The sequence below is a fragment of the Lygodium microphyllum genome, chromosome 30 (genome assembly GCF_053477565.2).
Source record: "Lygodium microphyllum isolate KBCC chromosome 30, Lygodium_microphyllum_v1.1.10, whole genome shotgun sequence".
NCBI classification, from domain to species: Eukaryota; Viridiplantae; Streptophyta; class Polypodiopsida; order Schizaeales; family Lygodiaceae; genus Lygodium; species Lygodium microphyllum.
Genome location: NC_141164.1, coordinates 102,922,628 through 102,935,954, shown reverse-complemented (window position 1 = coordinate 102,935,954; position 13,327 = coordinate 102,922,628). Strand labels below are relative to the sequence as shown.

Genomic DNA, 13,327 nt, shown 5'->3' with positions numbered 1-13,327 from the left:
TTGGAGCAGAATGTAAAGTTGAGTGCTGATGTTGGGGATGAGATAGAAGACCCTACTATGTTCAGAAGGATAGTGGGGAGTTTGATCTACATGACCATTAAAAGGCCAGACTTGAGCTACGATGTTGGTCTTGTGAGTCAGTTTATGCAAGTACCTAGAAAGCCACATTTGGATGCAGTTAGACGCATATTGAGATATGTGAAGTCCACATTACATTATGGACTTTTCTATGAGGCAGGTACAAATGTACAGGTGTTTGGATACATATATGCAGATTGGGCTAGTAGTATGTCTGATAGAAGATCTACCAGTGGATACATGTTCTCTCTTGGTAGTGCAGCAATTGCTTGGAGCAGCAAAAAGCAATCTACAGTTGCTTTGTCAAGTACAGAGGCTGAGTATAGAGGTGCTGTTGTTGCAGCATGTGAGGTAGTGTGGCTACAAAAGTTAATGGCTGATTTGGATGTGCAGGTGGAAGGTCCAATTGTCATTTATTATGACGACATGAGCAGTATATAGTTGGCTAGGAACCGTCTGTTCCATGCCAAGACAAAACATATTGAGGTACACTACCACTTTGTGAGAGAGAAGGTACTAGTACGTGAGATTGACTTGGTGTATGTCAGCACATAGGATCAGATAGCTGACATCTTCACGAAGGCATTGGGTATAGAGAAGCCTCAAAAGCTTCTAAGCTTACTTGGAGTTGCAGAGATACAGTTGAGCTTCAGAGGGAGTGTTGAGATGACAAGCTCAACACATGCGGACATTGATGATGGACCACCTGGTTAGATGGGTCCACACATCTACACTTAGCACATCGGTGGTCATTATGACTCTCACATGGCCACTGACTCATTACGTATTATATTCAGGTTGTTACACCTATTTACAACTGGCATAGTTATAGCGCCAGTCAACTAGTGTAGTTGGTTATGCATTGTTTGACTTAGTAGGCCACTTTCCTTTATGTTGTCTTATCTATACTTTGTGTACATTGTAAAGTGTGTGGAAGAAGAAGAAAAATCCAGCAAGAAAACGTTTTGGCCTCCATCTCTCTTCTTGTCTCTTGAGTGAGTTTCTCCTTGTGCATTGTGTGTGTGTTCGGCGCAGCATCTTGAGCAAGTCCCCCCATCACGCGATTCTTAACATTATATGATGCGTGCTGAGTATCTCGCCTGAAGAAACTGCTTGCACTCCTAAGTGTGCAAGCAAAATACGGGTGGAGCGATATGAGGGTGACCGAGTTGATCAGGTACCTTGTACGTATGCTTCATTAATTTCTTTCAATACTATCATTAAAAACGTTTGTGCTTTTTCAAGGTGTTTTATGATTTTTTTTCAAATTACTTAAGTATCATATATTACCACTTGCAAATAGAATTTCCTGAGTCTTGTGATGATGCACCATATGTTTTACAAAAGATTGGCATAGACCACAACATCATCCATGCATGTATCAACGATTGCATATTGTTTCGAGGAGAATACGAGACTATGGAGACATGTCCAAAGTGTGGTTCTCACAGGTATCGACAAGACTTGCAAGGAAAACCATCCCTCAAAAGTTCTTAGACACTTTTCGCTTATCCCCCGCACAAATCACATGTTTTGTACATCTGGTATGGTGAGTTTGACAACATGGCATGCGTAGAATAAGTCCACAGATAGAGTTCAACGAATATTAGTGGATTCACGCTGTCGTATTGCTGCGCATTCGAGGTGTGAAATCCACCCAAAAGTTGTGTGTCTGGGATTTGATACTTTGCACATATTTAGTTGTTGTGTTTATACTTTTGTTCTGCGTGAAAGAGGGTTTGGAGCAAGAGGAACTTATCAATAATGCTCTAGTTGGCATGTCTTGCCAAGTGGTCAGTCAACCTAGACGGGGAGGTTTTGATCAACAGCTCACAGGAGCTTTGAGAGATGTGGCTGAGACTAGCACTCTGAGATTGGTTATGCATATGGTGCTTTGATATTCGTAGGTGTGGTTGGTGGAGTTCTTGGTGAAGCTCAATATTCTCAGAATGTCATGCATGTTAGCTTCCGCATTAGATCTTCTATGATTGCTACTGTATATTCCGTAAAACATTACGGTTGACTCATGAGGGAGAAGAAGTTTGCCAAGAGAAACTTAATGGCTGGAGGAAGCTCACAAGTGGGTACAATAAGTGAGGATGAGCTTTTGAAGTATAATGGAACGAATCCGGAGCTTCCCGTCTTTGTGGCGATAAAGAAAAGAATTTTTGATGTATCAAAGGCTAATAACTTTTATGGGGCTAGAGGTGCTTATGTTGTTTCTGCTGGCAAAGATGCCAACCGCGCTCTTGCAAAAATGTCTATCAAGGAGGAAGATGTTAATGGGTCATTGGATGGGTTGTCAGAGAAGAAGTTGCAGGTGCTAGAGGATTGGGAGAAGGCCGCTTTTCTGAGGCTATTGTGAGAGGAGCCGAAGAAAAACAAAGCAAGAAGGGGATGACTATTTTCAAATGGGGGGCTTTTTGGAGGGAGAAAAAAAGGAAGGATGAGGGCCCTGCGAGCGTGGAGGAAATTGAGAGACGGGCACTGCACAGCGATCACGCCAGAAGGATGGGGGAAAGTTCCAGATTTTGTGCTTGCTTCTTTCAAAGAAACTGTGCTGAACGTTCCTGGAGTAAAGGGATGTGACGAAAGGAGGAGGAGGTGCATGCTCCTTCTCAAAGGAAAACTGTCTCTCGCTCTCAACCTCTGAATCCACAGTCAAATGCATTTCTGGCATTGCATAAAATAGCCCAGAACAATACAGAGAGATCCAGGAAGGTGGAGAGTACAGTTGAAGATGGGAAAGGAAGGAAAAGTACTGATCAAGGGAGTAAACTGCATCTGGCATTGGAATTAAATAATACGTCATGGTAGGGTGAAAGAAAGCAAAGACTTGAGGATGACGTGCTGCAGCAAGTTGAGCTTGCTGATAGGAGATTGCTGCTCTGGGATGTGCCTATTATTCTTGTGCTGGTAAAAGATGCTGCTGACCTTGCTTTAGTGCAAGTAGCCAATGATAGAAAGGCAGGAAGAAGAGGAAAATTCTGATATGAAGGGGAGGATTGTCGTCTGGTTTTGGAGGGCAAGCTCTGCGTTCAGAGTGAGAGGAGCAAGACATCGAAAAGGAAAAGAAACGAAAGAAATTGGAGAATCATCGTAATAGCACAAGAGCAAGAGCTTATGGAAGATCTTCCAGGTCCTGATTTTCAAACTCTAGGAAAAATCCATGATGAGAGAGCTCATCTCCTCCACCAACTCCATTCGGCATAGCTAAACTGGCTACTCAGCATTGATTCGAACCAACAATCGTCAAGAGGATTTCATGCTTTGTCTCTCGCACACATGCATATGTCTATATATCAAAGTCGAGACTGCTTTGGAAGACGGCATTACCTTCTTCATCAAGCTTCTTAGAGCTTGAAGCCTGCTGAGGAATGACATCGTATCATCTTCTTCAACCTCTACTCCTCTTCATAATTTGGTTGATTCAGAGATGAGATTATTCTTGTGAAGACAAAGCTGGTGGATGCAAAAATTGGGGCAGAGAGGCATGTTGTTGTTTCGGTTGATGACGGGATCAGACCTAGAACTTCCCTTGCCGACCTAGCAAAATTAAAACCTGTTTTCAGAAAAGATGGTACTACACTTGAAGGAAACTCGAACCAGCTAAGTAATGGTGGTGCTGCAGTGCTATTTATGAGAAGAGATGTGGCCTTACAGAGAAATCTTCCAATTCTCGGTATATTCAGGAGCTATGCAGCAGTACGTGTTGATCCGGCAGTGATGGGGGTTGGACTTGCTGTTGCTATTTCAACAGCTGTGAAAACTATTGAACTAGAAATTTCTGATATTGATCTTTTTGAAATAAATGAGGCTTTTGCATCTCAATACACATAATGTCTATAAAAATTGGGGCTAGATCTAGAGAAGGTAAATGTAAATGGTGGTGCTTGAATCCGATAGCTCTTATGTCTCTCACAAGAGCTCAGCTGGATACTTGTAGAACTATGATATGTTATGTTGTACCTCCATCATAATAGGGCAGCTTAGGAGAAAGCTTGTGCCTTTGTATTTCTGGCTTCCTCCACAAGAAGCTTTTTATGGTCTTACGAGACAGCCTGAATCCAAGAAGTTCACGATAGTGTTATATTTTTTTTGAATTCTAGATTTCTGCACATAGTGTTTGAGGTCAAGGATCTACAAATGTAACATAATTAAATTGGGTGGCCTAAAATCAGTGGACTGATCAGATTTGAAGTCATCTTGTGTTTTGCAAACTTCATGGCACTAATATAAAAATTACTTGGCATCATTTTCTCGTCTTGCTTATTCACATGCTGGATCTTCTATCTTGAAATTCGTCACGGTCCTCTGTGGTGGCGACTTTTCTTTTGAAAATCCTTTGACATCTTTGGTGAACCCGACGTGAAAGCGTCGCAGAAATTTCAGGATGGGAGATACTTCAGCATCATTTTCAGCCTCTTCTACGATTCCTTCTGCGTCCTCTACTTCAGCTCCATCAATGACTGCTGCGTCAAGTACTTCAACAGATGATCTAAAGCAGATTTTGCAAAATATGTCCATGTATATGCAACTTCAAAATCAGCAGACACAATTGTATATGCAGCAGCAGCAGCAATTGCATCAACAACAGTTGTCTCAGCAAAGGCAACTATATTCGGAGCAGGAGAATGCAAACAGCGCGACTAAGGCGATTGAAGCAGTTGAGAATGAGAAGAAGCTATTTGATGGCTGTAATGTTTCAGCATATTTGAAGACATATGAGATAAAGATGGGGTTTTTTGGAGTTCCAACTGGACTTATGAGTAAGTACTTCCTTCGTCTTGTCACACACGCCTTGAGGGCAAAAGTGACTGATCTTTTTATTCAAAATTCACATTGGCAAGATTTTAAGAAGGCCCTGAAAGAAGAGTATTTCCTTGAGGACTTTGGGATGGCTACACGGCGGTCATTCCGAGAGTGGGTCTACATGCCAAACAAAGGTCTAGCTGCTTCAGAGTTGATTCGAGAATTTGAAGAGAGGTATAGTCAGCTTGATGCTATTGAACAAAGAGCATTGGATGTTGAGAAAGTTGAGCTTTTCTTGCAAGCTGCAGATCCTGCTCTTCAGGAAGAATTGGGAGAGCTTCTTGATAATCGCACGAAGCCTATGGGACTTAAAATAGATTGGCAAGATGCCCAGGATGCAGTCTCGACTTTGACCAAGAGGAGGATATGGAAGACTTGTCTACAGAATGGTTCTATGACATCGACACCGTCTTCTGCTCCTATGCCTGCTTCTATCCCTGTTATTTCTTCTCCTCCTCAGTTAGTTTCTTGGCCTATGCCAGTGCCTACTATTTCTACTCCTCCTGTTCCACGACCGATGCCTGCACCTTCTGCTCCAAAACCATCCGCTCCATTGGTGCCTACCTCTCTTGATGACATAATTAAAGGCATAACAGATTTGACACTGGAGTCAGTTAAAGCGGAGTTGGTGGGAAAATTGAAAGAGCAGTTTGCTTCGACTGCGCCTACTATTTCTTCTAGTGCTCCTACTGCACCTAGGAGTGCTCCTACTGCATCTAGGAGAGATCGAAGATGTATTTGGTGTGATAGTATGAATCATAAGCATTGCAGGGATTGTGAATCTTTTCAGGATGCAAGGAGGAAGAATTTGGTATTTTGGGGACAAGATGGTAAGATTTGGTTGACTAAAATAGGATCTCCGCTTGCTACCAACTTTGGGAAAGGCGGAATGAAGAAGTTAGTGGACAACATGGCTGCACGTACTTCTTATGTGACAGCTAGAGGAGATGCTTCTGCATATGGAGTCTAGATTGAGAAGGGATTAGAGAATCAGTCAGCACTATGGACTTATGCTATGGAGACTGTAAACAAGGGAAAAATTTAGCAAACTGTTTTGACTACTGCAGGGTCTAGCATCAGATCTGAGACAAGTTGGGATTTGCCTGTTGACAGGTACTCTATTTATGCCTACTTGGCTAAGTCACAGGGAGCAGATGTACTTGTTGAGGAGAAGCGTAAGAGGGATGAAGAAAATCCAAGTGCAGCTAAAAAGACTAGAGGGGCTGAGTTTGTTACTCCACCTACTGCAGGACCGTCTTTGAGACGAGGGCCAGAACGACACATGGAAGATGCTCAAAAGTGAGGTGACTTTCATTATTTCTGAGGTTTTGGGCATCTCGAAAAGAGAGTTTCAAGATCAGTTTCAAGAGGTCCTGAAGAGGAAAAGACATGCATTGCCTACTACTGATACACAAGGAGTTTTGATTGGGGAGTTGGATGAGGATGAGGATGAGATTATGGTTGACAATGCTTCTGTTTTTCCGCCGATAGAGAAGAGGGTTCAGCCTATGCATTATGCTGAAACTGATAAGCCTGTCTTGATACCGCGTAGTCACTTTTCACGGAGTCATTGGGCTAGGGCAACTACAGAGACGATGGTAAAAATTGGAGAGAAACAGGTGCCTTATGTTGCTTTGGTGGATCATGGTTTAGAGATTAATCTCATAGTTCGTGGAGTTTATGAGAGTAACAGATGGCCTATGGATGTAGAGCATGGGTGGCGTATGAGAGCCACCAACAACACTGCAGGTGATTTGTATGCTGCTTGTCCTAGTGTCAGGGTTTCTATTGGAGATGTAGAGGAGGATTTCCATTTCTTTGTGTAGGATTCATGCTCTTATTCTATAATTCTTGGACAGCCATTCGTCATAGAGATGTGCATGGAAACAAAGGTAATGGATGATGGATCTGCTTATGCACGGATTCGCAGTAAAGATGGCATGAGAGCAGTTCAGTTTATGACTGTGTGTGTGAACCATGTTAGAAATAGGGATACTCTCAGAGATGCACCTTTGCCCATTGTGACGGATTCGGGTTTTCATTAGGTACCGCCGTTTCGCGAGACGACGGTGATACAGAGCAGAGGAGATTGGAGTTCTCGCCTCCTAGCAGTAGTGTTTTCTCCTCCAGTTTTGTTGGGATTTCAGCAAACAGTTTGATGAGTTATCAGAAGACTTCTAAGTTGCCTAGAGCTGCCAGGCAGTACATATGTAGGAAGGAGAAATTTTAAAAAATGCAAGAATTTTAGAGAATGATGAGCACATAGATGGGATGTATGACAGTATGATTTGTGCAGATATGATGACAGAGATGGAAAATATGCTGAAAGCTGATATGCAGAGTTATCACAGTAATGTATTAGTGCAATCCTTGGACATGTTTCATGAAATTGTAGATTTTGTGTCACAGATTGAATCAGAGGCTGAGGTGATTCAGCAAAAAGTGTTGAGTGCTGAAGAAATTCAGCAAACAGAGTTTCCAGCTGGTTATGATCAGCTTACAGAGACACAAAGGGCTGAAAATTTTCAGCTAACAGAGTTTATTGCTGAAATATTTCAGCATCCAGAGTTTAGGGTTGTTCATATGCAGTCCATAGAGCAGAGGGCTGAGGATATTCGGCCCATTGGAGTGCAGAATTGCTGATTTATAGCAAGATTTGAGTAATGCAAAGGATCATAATGAAGCTAGGGTTGACACGAAATACAAGACTGTGGATAAGAAGGTGAAGCCGGTAGCTGTACCGCTTCCACCTGACAGTGATCAGCAAATAGAGAGGGCTGCCAAACAGACAATTTTGAGGAATCCGGAGCATATAGGCCATAAATTTTCAGCAGAGACTCTTGCTGAATTGAAAATTAGAAATGGTGATTTCTTGCTACCCACAGAGAAGCAATGCTTTCAGGAGATGCTTGAGCGACATGGAAGGGGATTTGCTTTTTTTCCGCATGAGATTGGATATGTGAATCCGGATATTGTTGCTCCTGTGGTCATTTTTACTATTCCTCATATTCCATGGAATCTCCGACCTATTCCAGTGCCTAAGGCACACCTACCAAAGCTGATTGATTTATTGAATGAGAAAATCAAGATGGGAATTCTTGAGCCTTCATCTGCACCATACTCAATCAGGTGGTTTATGGTTCCAAAGAAGAATGGTACTCTTCGATTTATATAGGACATGCAGCCAGTAGACAGAGTTACTATCAGGAATGTTGGTATAGGTCCAGTTGTGGATGCGTTTGCAGAAGCATTTGCTGGACGTGCCATCTATTCTTTAGGTGATTTGTATTCGGGATATGATCAGTTTCAGCTGGCTTTGGAAAGCAGGGACATAACCACCATGAGAACTCCTATTGGGCTTGTCAGGATGTGTACCTTGCCTCAAGGTGCCACTAATTCTGTTGCGCATATGATGAATGCCATGCATAAGGTTCTTTGTGATTATATACCTCAGCTTACTATACCTTTCTTGGATGATGTGCCCATTAAGGGGTGTGCAAAAGAAGAGAAGAATGAGATTTTAAATGAGCAGGGATGCAGATACTTTGTGGCTGATCATATTTCAGCTTGTGAGAAGATTTTGGCCACGTTAGAAGAAGTGAACTTGACACTATCAGGGAAAAAATCTATTTTTGGAGTGAATGAGGTTGTCATTGTTGGACATATGTGTGGATATTATGGCAGGAAACCCTCACCTGATAAGGTGGATGCTATAGGTAAGATTACGGAGTATTGTTCTACCACTTCAGAGGTACGGAGATTCATTGGAGCTTGTGTGTTTTATATGATTTGGATACCCCATTTTGCACACATAGCAGATTGTTTATATCAGTTGCTTCGAAAGGGGAAAAATTTTATTGGGATGAGAGACACACTAGAGCCATGCGGAAATTGAAGAAGTTATTGCAGATTACTCCTAATCTCAGGAAAGTGGATTATAATTGTGGTAGGCCTATTGTATTGACAGTTGACACTAGTCCAATTGGCATAGGTTGGGCTGTGGGTCAAGATGATGCAAATGGAAATAGGTATGCTATTCGGTTTGGGGCGAAAGTCCTAAATGAGAGACAAAGGAGATATCCGCAAATCAAGAGGGAGTTACTGGGGATTGTTACGACTCTCAAATGTGACAAGGAGTACTTTATTGGAGCTTCAATCGTGGTAGAGACAGATTGCTTGCCATTGATTGGTATGATTACGAGTTCCTCTACTCCGGATATAGCTATGTTGAGATGGATTGCATACATCAAGTCATTAAATCCGAAATTTAAACACATATCAGGAAATGATAATCCAGTGGCAGATATGTTGTCTAGAGCTAGATATGATGATGAGGAAAAACTACTTGCAGAAGAGGATGATGCAGAAATTTCAGCCGCTATGGTTGATCATGTTTGCCATGTCTATGATATTGTGGCTTTCATAAAAGAACTCTATGTTGGAGATTGGTTGCAGATTGGCAAGTATCTTAGTACACTAAGCAAAAGAGATGAATGGACAGATGAAGAGTTCAAGAAGATCAAAAGGAAAGCCTATGGTTATTTTCTCAAGGACGGATTTCTTTGGAAGCATCCGAAGAAAAGAGGCGGATTACCTTTGCGGGTTGTCTGCGATAGAGAGAGACAGTTACAGGTGATGAGGGAGTTCCATGAGAGTCCTTGGGCTGGTCATAGAGTGTGGGCTACTTATGAGAAAATCAAGGAGAAATATTGGTGGAAAGGCATGTATAGAGATGTTTCTCACTTTGTAGAGACTTGCAGGGACTGCCAGATGTATTCGATAGTGCGTCATCGAGATGAGCTTCATCCGACCTATCCACTATGCATTCATTATAAGTGGGTAGTTAACTTGGTTACTATGCCTATGGGTCTATGGCAGATGAGGTATATTGTTTTGGCTAGAGAGGATCTTACCAATCATGTTGAGGGCAGATCTTTGAGAACGAAGACCACTAGTGTAGTGTGTAAGTTCTTATTGGAAGAAATTTTTAGCAGGTATGGCTGTGTGGGTAAGGTCACTACGGATCGCGGTGAATTGGATGCAGATGAAGTTAGGGAGTTTTTCTCTCAACTAGGAATCAAGTTGGCTCTAACCACAACATACAATCTAGAGGGAAATGGGAAGAGGGAAAGAGGGCATCCACCGATAGTGAAAGCATTAGCCAAAGCATGCAGAGGACAAATTGGAGAATGGCCGAGACTTCTACCATTTTCTTTGTGGGCTGATCGTATGACTCACAGTGTTACCACAGGATATATGCCTGCAGAGTTGATGTATGATCAAAAACCAGTTATGCCGACTGAGACTTGTGCTTTGACTTGGTTAGTTTTACCTTGGTAGGAGGATTTGACAAGAGAGGAGCTCTTAGCTCTTCAGATTCGACAGTTGGAGAGTAGACTAGAGGATATTCAGCTAGCTATTGACAGGTTGAAGGTTGCTAGACTAAGAAATAAGGACAGGTTTGACAACAGGCATCGCTTGCGGCCTAGAGCAATAGAAGAGGGAGACTGGGTATTAGTCTTTGATATCAGCCTTGAAAATCAGCATACTGCACTTCAGAAGATGGTGAAAAGATGGTTTGGGCCGTACATAGTCAAACATGTCTTTGATAATGCAACATATGAGTTGATAGAATTGGATGGGACAGTGCTTAGAGTTCCTATTACTGGAAAAAGAATCAAGATTTTCAAGAAAAGAGATTATGAAAATTATGCATTGGAAGAATTTGCAAGAAAAGAGCAACGAGAAGAAACTCCAATGGAAGAGACAGATGATATAACAGATAATCTTGTTGATATACCGAAAATGCATAATGAAGAGATTGATCTGTTTGTGGATCTTGATGATAACGATCATGGGTAGTTGGCCCATTCGGAGGATGCGCAGGATTAGAGGGGGTGGATGTCGTATTGCTGCGCATTCGAGGTGTGAAATCCACCCAAAAGTTGTGTGTGTGGGATTTGATACTTTGTACATATTTAGTTGTTGTGTTTATACTTTTGTTCTGCGTGAAAGAGGGTTTGGAGCAAGAGGAACTTATCAATAATGCTCTAGTTGGCATGTCTTGCCAAGTGGTCAGTCAACCTAGACGGGGAGGTTTTGAGCAACAGCTCACAGGAGCTTTGGGAGATGTGGCTGAGACTAGCACAGACTCTGAGATTGGTTATGCATATGGTGCTTTGATATTCGTAGGTGTGGTTGGTGGAGTTCTTTGTGAAGCTCAATATTTTCAGAATGTCATGCATGTTAGCTTCCGCATTAGATCTTCTATGATTGCTGATGTATATTCCGTAAAACATTACGGTTGACTCATGAGGGAGAAGAAGTTTGCCAAGAGAAACTTAATGGCTGGAGGAAGCTCACAAGTGGGTACAATAAGTGAGGATGAGCTTTTGAAGTATAATGGAACAAATCCGGAACTTCTCGTCTATGTGGCGATAAAGAAAAGAATTTTTTATGTATCAAAGGCTAAGAACTTTTATGGGACTGGAGGTGCTTATGCTATTTTTAGCAAAAGATGCCAGCCGTGCTCTTGCAAAAATGTCTGTCAAGGAGAAAGATATTAATGGGTCATTGGATGGGTTGTCAGAGAAGGAGTTGCAGGTGCTAGAGGATTGGGAGAAGGCCGCTTTTCTGAGGCTATTGTGAGAGGAGCCGAAGAAAAAAAAAGCAAGAAGGAGATGACTATTTTCAAATGGGGGGCTTTTTGGAGGGAGAAAAAAAGGAAGGATGGGGGCCTTGCGAGCTTGGAGGAAATTGAGAGACGGGCACTGCACAGCGATCACGCCAGAAGGATGGGGGAAAGTTCCAGATTCTGTGCTTGCTTCTTTCAAAGAAACTGTGCTGAACGTTCCTGGAGTAAAGGGATTTGACGAAAGGAGGAGGAGGTGCATGCTCCTTCTCAAAGGAAAATTGTCTCTCACTCTCAACCTCTGAATCCATAGTCAAATGCATTTCTGGCATTGCATAAAATAGCCCAGAACAATATAGAGAGATCCAGGAAGGTGGAGAGTACAGTTGAAGATGGGAAAGGAAGGAAAAGTACTGATCAAGGGAGTAAACTGCATCTAGCACTGGAATTAAATAATACGTCATGGTAGGGTGAAAGAAAGCAAAGACTTGAGGATGACGTGCTGTAGTAGGTTCAGCTTGCTGATAGGAGATTTCTGCTCTGGGATGTGCCTATTATTCTTGTGCTGGTCGATGATGCTGCCGACCTTGCTTTAGTGCAAGTAGCCAATGATAGAAAGGCAAGCAGAAGAGGAAAATTTTGATATGAAGGGGAGGATTGTCGTCTAGTTTTGGAGGGCGAGCTCTACGTTTAGAGTGAGAGGAGCAAGACATCGAAAAGGAAAAGAAACGAAAGAAATTGGAGAATCATCGTAATAGCACAGGAGCAAGAGCTTATGGAAGATCTTCCAAGTCTTGATTTTCGAACTCTAGGAAAAATCCATGATGAGAGAGCTCATCTCCTCCATCAACTCCATTCGGCATAGCTAAACTGGCTACTCAGCATTGATTCGAACCAACAATCGTCAAGAGGATTTCATGCTTTGTCTCTCGCACACATGCATATGTCTATATATTAGAGTCGAGACTGCTCTGGAAGACGCCATTACCTTCTTCATCAAGCTGCTTAGAGCTTGAAGCCTGCTGAGGAATGACATCGTATCATCTTCTTCAACCTCTACTCCTCTTCATAATCTGGTTGATTCAGAGATGAGATTATTCCTATGAATACAAAGTTTGTGGATGCAAAAACTGGGGCAGAGAGGCATGTTGTTGTTTCGGTTGATGATGGGATAAGACCTGGAACTTCCCTTTGCTGACCTAGCCAAATTAAAACATGTTTTCAGGAAAGATGGTACTACACTTGAAGGAAACTCGAACCAGCTAAGTAATGGTGGTGCTGCAGTGCTATTTATGAGAAGAGATGTGGCCTTACAGAGAAATCTTCCAATTCTCGGTATATTCAGGAGCTATGCAGCAGTAGGTGTTGATCCAGCAATGATGGGGGTTGGACTTGCTGTTGCTATTCCAACATCTGTGAAAACTACTAAACTAGAAACCTCTGATATTGATCTTTTTGAAATAAATGAGGCTTTTGCATCTCAATACACATACTGTCTATAAAAATTGGGGCTAGATCCAGAGAAAGTAAATGTAAATGGTGGTGCTTGAATCCGATAGCTCTTATGTTTCTCACAAGAGCTCAGCTGGATACTTGTAGAACTATGATCTGTTACGTTGTACCTCCATCATAACAGGGCAGCTTAGGAGAAAGCTTGTGCCTTCGTATTTCTGGATTCCTCCACAAGAAGCTTTTTATGGTCTTACCAAATAGCCTGAATCCAAGAAGATCACGATAGTGTTGTATTTTTTTTTAATTCTAGATTTCTGCACATAGTGTTTGAGGTCAAGGATCTACAAATGCAAC

At 42.2% G+C, this 13,327-nt stretch overlaps 1 pseudogene; it reads left to right on the top strand.

Annotated features, from left to right (window-relative positions):
* Window positions 1-11,619: 11,619 nt before the first annotated feature.
* On the top strand, window positions 11,620-13,023 carry LOC148010203 (3-ketoacyl-CoA thiolase 1, peroxisomal pseudogene; annotated as a pseudogene).
* The last annotated feature ends 304 nt before the right edge of the window (window positions 13,024-13,327 follow it).